The sequence below is a fragment of the Lepidochelys olivacea genome (genome assembly GCF_965140295.1).
Source record: "Lepidochelys olivacea isolate rLepOli2 genome assembly, chromosome: 6".
NCBI classification, from domain to species: Eukaryota; Metazoa; Chordata; order Testudines; family Cheloniidae; genus Lepidochelys; species Lepidochelys olivacea.
Window position 1 is genome coordinate 123,253,612 of NC_140416.1, and position 14,839 is coordinate 123,268,450.

The following is a 14,839-nucleotide window of genomic DNA, read 5'->3' on the forward strand; positions in this document are numbered from 1 at the left end:
GATGTTACTAGTAAGAGAGGTAAAGGCCCAGTTTCGAGCATAGATACATTTGAGGATCTGGAACAAAGACATTTGCTTCCCTACATAGTCAGGTCAACATAAGCCACCTTGTATCGACCTAGTTCTGTGTTTGTCTACACTTCAATTTGTGTCCCACCAATGTAAGTGACTTGTTACATGATGGAGCAACACAACCTCCCCGAGTGGCATTGAGCCATGCTTGGTCAACGTACTGAGGTCGACACAGTGCATACTTATGCGGACCATAACAGTCCTCCAGCAACTATCCCACAATGCCTGACACTGACCACTCTGGTCACAATTGTGAACTCCACTGCCCAGGGCTCTCAGAGACCAGAAGCTTCCCCTTAAAGTCCTGTGAATTTTTTTAATGCTTTTTCCTGGTTGTCCAGCTTGGTGAGCACTGAGCAGCTCTTCATTGCTGTGTACAGCTGCCCACAAGTACATAAGAGCAGCCATACTGGGGTAGACCAAAGGTCCACCTAGCCCAGTAGCCTGTCTTCCGACAGCGCCATGCCAGCTACACACTGCGGACGTATTCCAGCTGGGAGCAGACAGGAGCTATTGGATCTCCTGTGTGTCACGGCTACGGCCCAGCCACAGAGATGGGGACATCTATGAGTGGGTTGCACAGGGGATGCAGGAGACGGGGCACAACAGGGACCAGCAGCCGTGCCACATGAAAGCACGGGAACTGCAGCAGGCCGATCCGAAGGCCGGGGAGGTCAACAGTCAATCTGATGTTGAGCCTCAGACCTGCCGCTTTTACAAAGAGCTGCACGCCATCCTTGGCCGTGGCCTTCACCGCCATCCCACGCACCGCGGCGGAGACCTCAGAGGAGCCCGAGACACAGACTCAGGCCGTGAAGAGCAAGGAGGAGGAGGAGCCGGGGTGCTGAGAGCCATTGAACCACACTGGAAACCCTGAATAAGACAGAAACCACTTCAAGCCGGGGGGGTGCCGCAGCACTCCCAGCACCCACGGGAGGAGGATGGGGTACATGCCGGTGTAAGCACCGCTATTTTGACCCGAGGGCTTCGCCCCTCAACTTAGCCACTGCCTCTTGGGGAGGCGGAGCACCGGGGGGTCTTCACCACGCGGTGCAGTGGCCGCCGGGGTCGTGTAGACAAGCCCTGCGACGGTCCCCGCCTTGGGGCAGCGCCCCACACAAGCAGGCTCCCGGGCTAGCGCTGGGCAGACGGAGAGCGACCGGCAGGGATAAATAGGGGGCAGGCAGCAGGCAGGGCTCGGCCCGGCTCTCAGCACCCGGGTGGGTTTCGCGGGGGGGGGGCCTTTCTGGCGGAGCCGGGCCGCTGCTGGGGGTCAGACGCGGGGAGGGGGCGAAGCAGCCCCAGCTTCCCCGCCGGCTCCTCGCCTGCCCTGCCCCGCGGGGCGGGGACTCCGGCTGCGGCTCCGGCTCCGGCTGCGGCAGCTCCGCCCCGGCGGGCGGTGCCCGGCCCGTCCCCGCCCCGCTCGGCCTGGCGCCGGCTGCCTCCCCATTGCAGCGCTCGGGCAACGGCCCCGGCACCGCGCGGGGAGCCGGAGCGAGCCGCCCGGCCGGGCATGGGAGCGGGGGCGGCGGCCGGGCGCGCAGGGCTCTGAAGCGGGTACGGGGCGCGGGGCTGGGGAGGGAGGAGGCCTCGGGGGAGCGGGCTCGGTGGGTGCAGGGGTGGGGTGCATGGCGGGAGCTGGCTGGGTGGGCGTGGACGGGGGAGGGGTGCCCTGGGGTGCATTGAGGGGGAGGGAGCTGGCTGGGTGGGGTGCCCTGGGGTGCATTGACGGGGAGGGAGCTGGCTGGGTGGGGTGCACGGGGAGGGATGGAGTGCCCTGGGGTGCATTGAGAGGGAGGGAGCTGGCTGGGTGGGGTACACGGGGAGGGATGGAGTGCCCTGGGGTGCATTGAGGGGGAGGGAGCTGGCTGGGTGGGGTGCCCTGGGGTGCATTGAGGGGGAGGGAGCTGGCTGGGTGGGGTGCACGGGGAGGGATGGAGTGCCCTGGGGTGCATTGAGAGGGAGGGAGCTGGCTGGGTGGGGTACACGGGGAGGGATGGAGTGCCCTGGGGTGCACTGAGGGGGAGGGAGCTGGCTGGGTGGGGTGCCCTGGGGTGCACTGAGGGGGAGGGAGCTGGCTGGGTGGGGTGCCCTGGGGTGCACTGAGGGGGAGGGAGCTGGCTGGGTGGGCGCGCACAGGAGAGGGGTGCCCTGGGGTGCATTGAGAGGGAGGGAGCTGGCTGGGTGGGGTGCACGGGGAGGGATGGAGTGCACTGGGGTGCATTGAGAGGGAGGGAGCTGGCTGGGTGGGGTACCTTGGGGTGCCTTGAGGGGGAGGGAGCTGGCTGGGTGGGGTGCACGGGGAGGGATGGAGTGCCCTGGGGTACATTGAGAGGGAGGGAGCTGGCTGGGTAGGGTGCCCTGGGGTGCATTGAGGGGGAGGGAGCTGGCTGGGTGGGTTGCACGGGGAGGGATGGAGTGCCCTGGGGTGCACTGAGGGGGAGGGAGCTGGCTGGGTGGGCGCACACAGGAGAGGGGTGCCCTGGGGTGCATTGAGAGGGAGGGAGCTGGCTGGGTGGGGTGCACGGGGAGGGATGGAGTGCACTGGGGTGCATTGAGAGGGAGGGAGCTGGCTGGGTGGGGTACCTTGGGGTGCCTTGAGGGGGAGGGAGCTGGCTGGGTGGGGTGCACGGGGAGGGATGGTGTGCACTGGGGTGCATTGAGGGGGAGGGAGCTGGCTGGGTGGGGTGCACAGAGTGAATCTAGGGATGGGAGCAGCAGGAGGGTGGATTGGATAGAGCGGGCGGAGAGTGCGGCGGGGGATGCATTGAAGGTGGGAGAAGTGTGCACTGAGGAGAGGGGGAGCGGAGGAAGGGAGGGGGAGCTAGTGGGTGAGTGAAGGGAGAGGAGCATTGATGGGGGGAAGCAGAGGAAGGGGGCGGGGGGAGAAGGGAGCAGAGGAAGGGGAAGGGGCAGGGGCAGGGGAGCCGGTGGGGAGGGGTGCATTCAGCTGGCAGTAGCTTGCCGCTCCCTCCCTTTTGTAAAGCTGCCTCCTTAGAGATGTTAATGCTGTGTGTGCTGTCCCCCTGCAGGCTCCTGTGAAGGACGCTGGCCCAGAACAGCGGCAGGGGCTTGGGGTGCATTGTACCCTCCTGAAGCGCTAACAAAAGCCTCCCCCTTTGCTTTGCCGTGGCACTCGGGGTGCAGGCGGCTGCTGTGCGAGAGCTTCGTTCACAGGAAGGTGAGTGAGGGCGTGGGGGGGGGAGACATGGCTCAGGGGTCTGATCCTCGTTGCTGGCCAGCTTTACACCAGTGTAACTCCATTAACTGCAACCGGGTTGCTCCTGGCTCATGCTCGTGTAGGTGAGAGCACAGCTGGGACATGCCCCTGTTTGGCTGCCTGCACTGGCTGCGTGGGTTGAGGACATTGCCCGGGTTGCTAAGGATGGACAGTGATGCTTTGTTTGTACTGGAAGAGAGCAAAGCCCGTGCACGCAAGATTCACATAGTCACTTTTCTTTGCCGTTCGAGACCCCGTCTTGTCCCTGCGTGGGATTAACTTGAGGTGAGGGGGAGAATAAGCACCTTCTCTGGGATATTTGGCTGGAATAGATCCGAAACCCTCCTCCTTAATGCTATTAATAACGCTGTCCATCCCGAAGGAACTGGCTGGCTTTTCACCATTAATGCTGGTGTCTCTTTGCATTTCACTGGGCTTGGACAATAGAAACCGGCTAGTCAGTTTCATTGTTGTTGCTTGCCCATTGCCTGCTCTGGCTGCCCAGGTTTGAGTTTGGTTGGAATCCAGATGAGCTCTGTTTTTTATTGATAGACTCAAAACCCTGAGGCCATTTCCATGAAAAGATGTTTGTTTGTTAGTTTGTTTTTTAAAAAATATAAATTTGGGGCCCAAGCTACTTGACTCTACACTTAAAGAAACAGATGGTCGCTGCCTTCTAGGTTTTCATAATACTGGTTGTCTAGTGATTGATCTGTTACTGAAAGCAAAGCTACTCTGAAACCTAAGTTTACAGACAGCATCTTCTGTCTGGTAGTAAAACATGAGCTCTTTAAGATTTTGGACAATCTAGAAAGGTGTTTCGCAGAAGACAGGACACAGAGAGGCAGCTGCGAACAAGGAGGAAATCCTCACACATCCTAGTCCCTGTTTCTGCAGTTTGATCTGCTGGGGCACACCCCTGCCATTGCATAGATTCCGCTGCAGGATTGGGGCCCAGAAATGGCATGTAAGCCTGGCGCATCAGCCTAGCAGAACTGTAAAGTGAGAGAGGGAACGCATGGGGTTTTACCTGCTGGCTGAATTTAATTCTTTTTTCTTTGTTTTTAATCCTTTGAACCTTCTTGGATTTTCATTTGCCCAACTGAGGGGAAAATGGTAATAAAAAGGTTATGGTGCTAAAAAGCCTGATTCCTGCCAGTCAGTAGATGCTCAGTGTTATGGCAGTGAGTCAGCATTGATAGGCTAGGGAGAGACAAAAGACTTATCAGAGCAAGTACTGGGTTGAGAACTCCTTGCAAATTACGTAATTGCTTATTTCCAGACAAATGGGATGTTGTGGGATATATCTGCGCTTGCTTTGTTTACTTTGAAAATAATTAGCTCTGTGTATATACCTTGGGTTTTAGCACACAAAGGGTTTCTAAAGTTCTTGCAGTGTGCAAATTGCAGGAGTTCTATAATCAAAACAGATGGGCACATTGTTTTTTCTTATTGATGTGAAGGCTTATTATTGAGGCTATTACAATGCAAATACAGAAGTGTTGTGAATATTCAAAACCGTGCTCTTCTTTCTGAGCTATTAACATACATTCATAGCACTTTATACACAATTTCTCCTTTGCTTGTCTGTCAGGGAGTTGGCAGAGAAAGGGAATTCTGCTAACTTTAAAAGGCTTTAATAGTTTTATTGGAAATACAGGCTGTGTTGAATAATTAGATGGGGGAACATGGTGCTAAATGAGGGTGAGGTTCACAGTGACTAGTATCGGGCTACAAAAATTATTAGTATACTCAATGGGAAAGTGCAGATGCCAGATGTAGAACTGACTTTGGTAGTGAACCTTGAAGAGAGTTCAATGTGTTGTAAAGTGACTTATTGATACTAAGGTGCCATTTGCAAAATTGCCTTTTGGGGTTCCCCCCCCTTTGGCTTCTCTGCCCCCTTTGCCTTTTTACATTGTCTGGCCTGTCAGGGAACTGTTGCTCTCGTGAGATGAAATAAGGTACTGCAGGACTGAGAGGCATGGATTTATTTTAGAAATTACCCTGAAACGCATAAAGAACAAAGAGCCTGAGTTTGCAGACTAGATATCTTGGAAGTAGGGGGTGAATCATGCCAGGGTAGATACTGCTCCCGATGGATGGGAGAGAGTTTGTTAACTGGGAGAGATAACGACTTTAGATAAGACAACCCAATTACAGACCTTTCAGTGAGCTCAAATATCAGTCATTTCAATTGATGGCTTTTTACCTTGTGAAAAGGCCCTTTTTTTAAACATGACCATTTTTTTTCTCCTCCTAGCCATATGCATGTGTAATTCCTATTGTCCAATCAGTGGAAAGAGAAGACTAAGTTACAGTTTAACCTGTCACACTATGATCTTGCTTTTCAGTGTGGGAGGAGTGCTGCAAAAATGGCTTCTTGTCTTCTGAAATTAATGTTCTTGTTTTGATGGTGGTTTAGGATACAGCACTCTAATAAGAATGTCTAACTGACAATCATTCAAATCTGCAAAGCAGTGAAGACTAATGGCAAAAACATAGGTACCCTATCATTGCTATTTCTTGAAAGGAATTACTTTTGTGATCCTTTGCAGGATAGCTTATTTATAAATATAAAAAAAATTAGGGTCTTAGAGAAATTTTGGAGCAACATAACTTAAATGGACAGGATTGAATGTGGCCATGAAAACAAAAAATTATGGTAAATGATATTCCTTAAAGGAAAGTGGCCAATGCACTGTTACCTATAGCAACATTACCTTGTTGTTGTTTACAGACTTAGAAGTGTAGTATTCATTTGTGCTGTGCTAATTGTATTATTCTTACCTGATCATGTTACTGGTTGATCAGGTAAATCTGCCTCTTATTAGTTTTATACAAAAACTTGAAGTTTGGTATTGATTCGAGAGCTTACCATTCTAAGTAGCTGTCCTCTCTGGAGCCTGTGTTATTAAATTTAGCTTGAAATTTAGTTGTATCAGGTCTCGGCAACATATATTGTGAAGGTTATCTGGTTCTCTTGAGAAGGTAGATTTAATCTAAGAGGTCTGGAACTTAGCAGGAAGGTTGAATTAGTCTCCTCCACAATAAAAATATTTTCCTTTCATCCTCCATACAAGTGATTCTTACTGTGATGCTTCACAAAACGTATGTGTAGGGTAGGGAGATACCTTCATTATAAATATTTATTATAATATCCAACATTTTTTCCTAAGCTTATTTGTGGATAAGAATCTCCCATAAAACTTCCCTGATGCTAACTGGAAATTTGCTACACTGTCAATTTCTGTTGGTGGATTTGTTCCTTCTAAAAGTTTCACCGTCTTCTAGCTTTTGTGCTTTGCGAATACTTTTAAGGGCTGAAGCCACCTTGAGGCTCTGATGAACGAAGAGCCATCATTACGTTAAAGCAGATAAATCTTCTGGTTTTCCTTACTGAACCATCTGTTCAAACTTTTAATTTTGGGAGAGTAAATACAAGGACCTCAGTGCTGTAAAACAGATACAATGAAGGGTTGAATGTGAGGCTGACCAAAACTATGTTATCAAAATAACCCCCCTCGATATTTTTATATATATATATATATATGTGTATATATATATATATATTAAAAAAAACTTGGAGACTGCATCTCGCAGCTAGGGAGTGATCCCTGCAGCTTTTATTATGCACTAGTATGGGGAGCGATTGAGCGGTGAAGACAAGCCAGACATTCCATCCAGCTCAGCTGCTGGGCCATCTGGAGGGGAGATAAAGGGCCTGAGTTTAACTCTGGCTTTGTATTTTTGTTTTGTTTCCCCCCCTCCCCCCCCAGGCCCTCTTTCCCCTGCCAATCTGCCTTCTCTCACATCTCCCCCACCGCTCCCAACGGAACGTAACCCTCAGCTGTGACCCAAAATCAATTTGTGCCCTTGAAATTGCTGGTGGTTCGAAGCTCACTTCAGTACAGGGTTCTGCTACTGCTGGCTTCGTTAACTTGGCTGCTTGGTGGTGGTTCGCACGCTCCGTGGCTTTTCCGGGGCCAGTTGATGTTGTCCGCTCACGAGGTAAGAGCTCTTTAAGCACTGCTGAATAAGGCAGAGAGATGAGCAGGCATCTTGACTCACTTTACAGAGTGTCCTGTGTTCTGGAGCCTGGATTATAAACTGGAGGGTGTGTGGGGGCGGCTGCCCCAGCCTCTCTGGTTGGCTGCAGCTGAAGATGATTATTAGATGGTCTACGGAAAGGTGAATTACCTTCCACTTCTATATCTATTTAAAGCTGTTGAGGTATTGCAGGAAAACATTCAATTCCTCTGCCATGCTTTCCTGGCGAGTGGGGGAACGGAACACGTTCTTTCTGAAGCTGGAGAGAGACTGCTAAGATTTCTGAGTTTTTAACTCGAAGTATTCCCAGATCTTTCCCCTACCATGGTTCCGAAATAGGCCTTGTGGTATGTCTAAAAGATCACTCAACTCTCGCCTCACCGGCCAACAGAGGCAACGATTTAGGGTTTGCTGTGCCAACAATGCCAGCCTGCATTGCCCATCGGTCTGACTTTTTCCCCAACACCTTTGCACTTTGTCCCGTCCCTTATGCGTAAGTGGAGCTCCCTGTAAAAATCCACAATGCATACAGAACACTGGACAATAGGTGGGGAGCTGGTATGCTGTGACTGCTAAGTATTGCAATAATCATATTGGTCTCACTGTTCCTTTGGCCTCCCCCCCCCCCCACGTCTGTCCATACCCACCTGTTATCTCATCGTATACTTGCATTATAAACTTTTTGGTGGAGGGACCATCCTTCTGATAGATGCATGTGCAGCACCTAGCACAATAGGTTCCTGACTGGGACCCCTAGGTCGGACCACAGTACAAATAATAACAGCCCATTATGGAAATTCTTTTACCACTAGCCCCCTCCTTTTTTTAAATTTGGGGCCTTTCAATGCTGCATCTGACTGCAGCTGCCATGGTGCAACACATGGGCAAAGCTGTCTTTAAGGGCTGGTTAAAGCAATGAAGTTTTATTGTGTCTGAGCACAGTTTATTCCTGGGGGAATTCTGTGCCAAAAAATTAAAAATTCTGCGCACAATATTTTAAAATTCTGCCTATTTTAGTTGTCGAAATAACTCTATATAGTCAGGCCAGTTTCAATTATTTTTGGTAATACAGACAACAACAAAAATTCCCCCAGGAGTAGACCGTTAAAGAAACCCCTATGACAACCCAGTTCCTGTTTCTCTGCCCCCTTCCCCTCAGAGCCCAGCTGCAGGGCCCCTCCCGGCCTAGACACCAATACCTCCTACTTCCAGAGCCCAGCCGCGGGGCACCCCCCCAGCCCAGACACCCGCACCCCCTCACCCCCCAGAGCCCAGCTATGGGGCATCCTTCCAGCCTAGACACCCGCACCCCCTATTTTCTAGAGCCCACCTGCAGGGGCCTCCCTAGCTCAGACACCTCAGCCCCTCCCCTAATCCCAGGCATCTAGAGGGAGAAACAGCCTGATGCTGGGTCCTGGGTTTGTACAGAGTTTCCTGCATGTCACCCCCTTCCTTCAGGGCATGCCAGCAACTTCAGCTGCTAGGAACTTTCCAACTCCACCTCTCTTCTCCCCTGCCACGCCCCTGGCAATACCTTCTATTTGAGAGCTGAGCTGTGATGGGTCCAGCTGCCCCTGATGGCAGCCAGCAGCTCTGCAGCCCATTTCTGCGAGGGGAAAAAGGAAATTCTGCGCAGAACATTAATTCTGCACAAATTCTGCATTTCGCAGTATTCCCCCAGGGGTAACAGATGTCAACAGTGGTGTTAGCTGCCAAACTTCTGAACATGATTCATCCCAGGCTGCGATGACTTCTGAACAGAGGTCAGCATCATGTCAGCTAACATGAGGGTTCAGACACAGTGTAGGCCTGGCCTAAGATGGGAAGAACCCAAACCATTTAGAGTCTTGTAGTTGAAACGCATGGCCGTGTATTGCACCAAACTTGTCTATGCTTGAAATGCTACAGCGTTACATTGTAGCGCTTCATGTAGACGCTATCTACGCTGGCAGGAGGGTCATAGGTAATCCACCTCCCCGAGACGTTAGCACTGTCTACAAAAGGGACTTAGGTCGGCTTAACTGGGTCACTCAGAGGGGTGGATTTTTCACACCCCTGAGCCACGTAGCTGGGTCAATCTAGTTTTCTTGTGTAGAACAGCCCTATAAGGCAATGCAGACTGGAGTTCAGATGTCACATGTTCCTTGTGGGAAGTGCTGGCTAAGGACTGCATTCTGCAGCTTCAGAGCTGTCTGCAGGTGTAGGTCCGTGCTGAGTGCACTCTAGTAAGTAAGTCTGGAGCTGACAGTGGCATAGGTCTGCCTCTGAAGGTAAAAGTCACAATCTCTTTGTGCAGCAGGTTTGCTTCTTTGAGGCCTTGACCCCAAAGAGAGTTGTGAAAATCTGTTCTAAGGGATCACGATCTTCTGGAGAAGCTAGGATTTCATTCTACAAGCTTTCTAGCTGTTCTGATTGCAAAGAAAACCTTCTGACTCTGTTCTGGTACAGCGGTTTGAGTTTACTGAATGGTCCAGATACTATAGAGATGAGCATATATCACTGGGGAACGTAGCAGTCACAAAAATCTCTCTTCTGCCTCTCTTCCCCCTCCCCTGGCATTTCCCTTTAAATTGCAGGGAACATGGTTTTGTGGCTATAGGCTAGTAGGTTGATGTAAATTTTTCCCCAAGCTCTGAACTGGATGTAAATATCTACTCCCTCAAGTGCTTTTTGTCGCACCACCAAACAGGTGTCGGTTGCAGCATTTGGGGTTTTTTGGTTTGGTTTGGATTGGTGGTTTGTTGCTGTTGCTGAAACCGTGTGAAGGATTTTGGGATATGGATTCACAAAAGGAAGAACAGGTGACCTGGGGTGCTTGATGGCAGAGGTTGAGAACCCCTGCTGTAGCCACGCGTGTTGCCTTTAAACAGCCTGAGAGCCAAGAAGAGACTGTCTCATCCACGCAATTCAGTGTGTCTGAGCCAGGTTCTGTCAGACCGTGTCTGCTACCCAGACAAGTTCTGCTGGTCGGGACTTCAGTCTCTATGGTGCGAGCACAGACACCCTTCTTTTTCCCCGCCAGAGCCCCAGCATAGTGCTCTGGGAAAGGCCTTATGCTGTCATGTTGGCTCTGACTCTCTTGGTGCTCACTTCACCAGCCTCTTGTCTGAATAGCAAAGTGAGCTGCGAAGATGATGCGAAGGGCAGGGCATATAGGAGCCACAGTGTCTTTAGCAGAGAACAAAAGGGGCCTGATTCTTCCTTGTTCTACTCCGTGTGTAGTCCTTTATGCTAGTGCACAGTGGGTGTAAGTGATTACACAAGGACCAAGGCTATTCAGAAGCCAGTCCAAGTGTTGAGAGCATGGCCTGTCGGCTGTCCTGTCTTCTCCCCTGGGGATTTCTGAAAGCTAATTATCAAAGATCATCGACTTGAGGCAGCTTTATCACTGATTAGCCTTCTGCTGTTGAATGCTTGTTAGGTCTGATTTTGCAGCTTGCTGTGCTCTTGAAGAGCCTTGGGTTTCTTCAAGCTTGCTTTTTTGGGCAGTCATGTCAGTAGTGGTCAGAGTAACTTAGCGGTCCTGAATCCCTGCAGGTGTCACTAATAAAAGCAAAAGTACTCTTTGACACGACTATTTCATGGTCCCTGGCTGCAGGAGACCCACGATGAGAAGGGGAGGAGAGACCCACGCTCATCGTGATTAGCACTTTGGTCAGGGGTTCTCCCATTGCGATGTGGGTGCCGTTGAGAGTCCCAACCTGAGTGTGCAAAACAAAAACTGATACAAAACTTCCCAAAGTAGAGCGGCCTTGGGCTGCGATATCAGGCTGCATGTTTGCGAAGTGCCTCTTCTGGCTCCGAATGTCTGCTTGTGCCTGTCCCTCCAGGCTACCCTCCAGCGAAGCAATTCTCCTAGCGCCCAAGACCTGTGCAGAAGGTCCTGAGTTGCATCCTTCTAATGGCCATGATGTCTGTCAGCGTATGTTTCCATGCTCTGTTACATGCGTGTGACAAAAATGCAAATAAATGGTCATGCACATGTATGCAGAAAGGGTGCTTGACCAGCTAATGCCATGTAAGACCTTGCGAGCTCATCAGCAGTCATGAATAATAGCTTGTTCCAGAGTTTTAGGAAGGGGAACAAATGTACAGTGGGAGGTGCGTATACAGAAGCTGCTTTGTAGCCGTATCTGATCCCATTGCTCAGTGTCATTAGCAAGGCTGGAAACACCAAAAACTGGTTTAATAAAATGACGTGTGTGTGCTAAATTCTTGGCAGTGATTTTATTTTTTCATTTCTGGCAGGAAATTCTGCTTCTATCCCATGTATAGCTGAGATTGGGTCCTTTGATTATTCATTTGCATAACCCCAGGCTGAACGAACTTAATCCCTGATTTTAAGGAAGGTGGGAGGCAGTTGGGGGGGCAAAATTGCTCATGCGGGTGTGTGTAATCCAGTAACGTTTCTGGGGGTGCAGGCTGGCACATTCTGCAATGTTGTAGCCTTCTGTGGCTAGGTTATTTTCAGAGAGGAGTTTTGTTTAGCTCTGCTGCTCTTTCACTTAATGGCTCACCTTGCACATGTCGTGGCTTGCAGCTTTTCAGTGCTCAGCATTAATGAGCTACAAGTCAATAAGAGCCCTGCCATGGTTATAAAAATCAGAGTGCTCTTTGCACTGGTGAGAACGTGACCCATATGTGCTGGTGTCAGGACGTAGCCGCGTATGAGGCTTTGCTTTGTGGAGCTCCTTTCAGGAATGCTGACTGAATCCTGGAGCCATGCTCGACCTGGCCAAGTCGTCTTTGCCTATGCGCAGCGTACCTCCGGTGGCACGTGGTCAGGATTCATCACCAAATTTGGTCCGCTGGTCGGATCATTGGCTTCCCCAGGCCTGGCAGTGATGGGGAGCGTGACATGAATGCTGATCCATGCCCCCGACCTGGCCAAGTAGCTGTCCTGAGATAGGCCTCGATATACTCCGCTCCCCAGAGCCGGAGGATTTGTATAGGATGAGGAGCCACTATGTTGAACTGTAGAGAAAAACCTCAAGTGGACTTGTGTGCTACTGTCATGCCGATCTCCTCAGTTGCTGTGGGCATCAGCACTTGAGCTACTTGTAAAGAAAAGGGGGCAAACCAGACTCTGTGTGTGTGTGGAGTGGGATGTGTGGGGTAGAAGTCAGTCTTTTTTCTTCCTAGAAAAGGGAGGACACAGATACACTCAGTCTTTCCGTTAGTGAAAGTGGTTTGATGTTTTTCCCACTAGTAAACAACCCAAGAGATGGGCAACATGTAGGATGGAAAAGATGAAGCAAGCTAGCATGGTCAGCGTAGAAATGTGTGTTGTGTAGCATTGGAGGAGGGCATGGTGTGGCCCTACCTACAGCCTAATAACAGAGGCAAAGGTAAAAGGTGGAGAACAGCAAAGATGTAACACGAGACATTTCAGACGAGGGGCTCTAGAAATCTGTCCCTTAGATTTGCTCCACACCGTTGACCTACAATCAGCTCTGTTTCCGCATGTGTTGTTTTTCTTCTTACTATTGCAGACAAAACATTACCTAAACCACCTAGGGAATAAATATAGCTCCTGGGAACGCTCTCTTCTTACACCACCTCATCTGCTGGCTCCCGTGATGCTAAACAAGCTGCGTTTTGATGAAGTGCTGCAAAGCAGCTAGTACGATCATGTAGACAGGGAAGCTCTTTGCATCAGCCCGACTCATTCCGTCTGTTGTGTGGGGAGAAGGGTCCCCTCTGTGTAGTCCAGAAATAATTATATACTGGGTCTCTGCTGAATAAAGCAGAGCTAATGAGTATTGCTAACCAGGCCTTCTGTGCTACACCAAATGACACTCCTTGCAATTCATGTTCATATTGAAGATAACGTTCCCGGTAAGTTACATGGCTCTGGTACTGGAGCAGGATGAAGTCCTTCAAGCTGCTAAAATTTGCAGGTCAGGTGCAATGTTCCCTCTAATTTTTGACAGGCCGGGTGCACAAAAAACTTTTGTGCAAATTTTTGTGCTTCTGTGCAAATTTTGTGTGCGCGGTGTTTCGCCGTGTGCATGGGGTTTAGGATCTGTGTGCGCACGCACAGCTCAGAGGGAGCAGTGGTCAGGTGACTTAAGATGGAAATAGATTCCACCTCCCTAATGTAATTCTTCCTAATGGACTTGAAAACTTGAAAAAGGCTTGCATGAGAATTGCCTTCTGCTATCCTTTCAACCACTGGGCTTCAGAGCTTCCTGAGACTCTTAATAGTGGCCAAGTAGGATTTTTTTTTTTTTAGGGTAGTCAAGTGATTAAAAAAATTAATCACGATGAATCGCACTGTTAAACAATAATAGAATACCATTTATTTAAATTTTTGGATGTTCTCTACATTTTCAAATATATGGTGTACAGTGCTCACTTATATTTATTTTTGATTACAAGCGTTTGCACTGTGAGAAGACAAAAGAAATAGTAATTTTCAATTCACCTAATACAAGTACTATAGTGCAATTGTACTTTGCAACGCTGACTACAAAAGGGTCATGCAAATGCCTGTTCTCACTTTCTGGTGGCATTGTAAATAAGAAGAGGGCAGCATTATCTGGAGTACTGTGTCCAGTTTTGGGCCCCACACTACAAGAAGGATGTGGATAAATTGGAGAGAGTCCAGCGAAGGGCAACAAAAATGATTAGGGGTCTAGAACACATGACTTATGAGGAGAGGCTGAGGGAGCTGGGATTGTTTAGCCTGCAGAAGAGAAGAATGAGGGGGGATTTGATAGCTGCTTTCAACTACCTGAAAGGGGGTTCCAAAGAGGATGGCTCTAGACTGTTCTCAATGGTAGCAGATGACAGAACGAGGAGTAATGGCCTCAAGTTGCAGTGGGGGAGGTTTAGATTGGATATTAGGAAAAACTTTTTCACTAAGAGGGTGGTGAAACACTGGAATGCGTTACCTAGGGAGGTGGTAGAATCTCCTTCCTTAGAGGTTTTTAAGGTCAGGCTTGACAAAGCCCTGGCTGGGATGATTTAACTGGGAATTGGTCCTGCTTCGAGCAGGGGGTTGGACTAGATGACCTTCAGGGGTCCCTTCCAACCCTGATATTCTATGATTCTATGATCTCCTGTAAATGTAACCAAACTTGTTTCTTAGCAGTTGGCTGAACAAGAAATAGGACTGAGTGGACTTGTAGGCTCTGAAGTTTTACATTGTTTTGTTGTTGAGTGCAGTTATGGAACAAAAAAAATCTGCATTTGTAAGTTGCACTTTCACGATAAAGAGATTGCACAACAGTACTTGTATGAGGTGAATTGAAAAATACTATGTCTTCTGTTTATCATTTTTACAGTGCAAATATTTGTAATCAAAATATACACTTTGATTTCAATTACAACACAGCATACAAGATCTATATGAAAATGTAGAAAAACATCCAAAATATTTAATACATTTCAATTGGTAGTCTCTTGTTTCGCAGTGTGATTAAAACTGCGATGAATTGCAATTAAGTTTTTTAATTGCGATTAATTTTTTTGAGTTAATCGCGTGAGTTAACT

The 14,839-nt window shown here is 49.4% G+C and overlaps 1 protein-coding gene across 6 annotated transcripts in view; it reads left to right on the forward strand.

Annotated features, from left to right (window-relative positions):
• The first annotated feature begins 1,498 nt into the window (after positions 1 to 1,498).
• Positions 1,499 to 14,839, forward strand: part of NIN (ninein) — a 106,481-nt gene continuing 93,140 nt past the window's right edge. For 5 of the 6 annotated variants that reach the window (XM_084629967.1, XM_084629963.1, XM_084629964.1 and 2 more), the window contains exon 1: positions 3,122 to 3,253. The gene's annotated coding sequence lies outside the window, so the exon portion shown is untranslated. Of the gene's footprint in view, positions 1,630 to 3,104; positions 3,254 to 14,839 lie in introns of those variants that run through there. The other variant, XM_084629965.1, reaches the window with a different exon arrangement.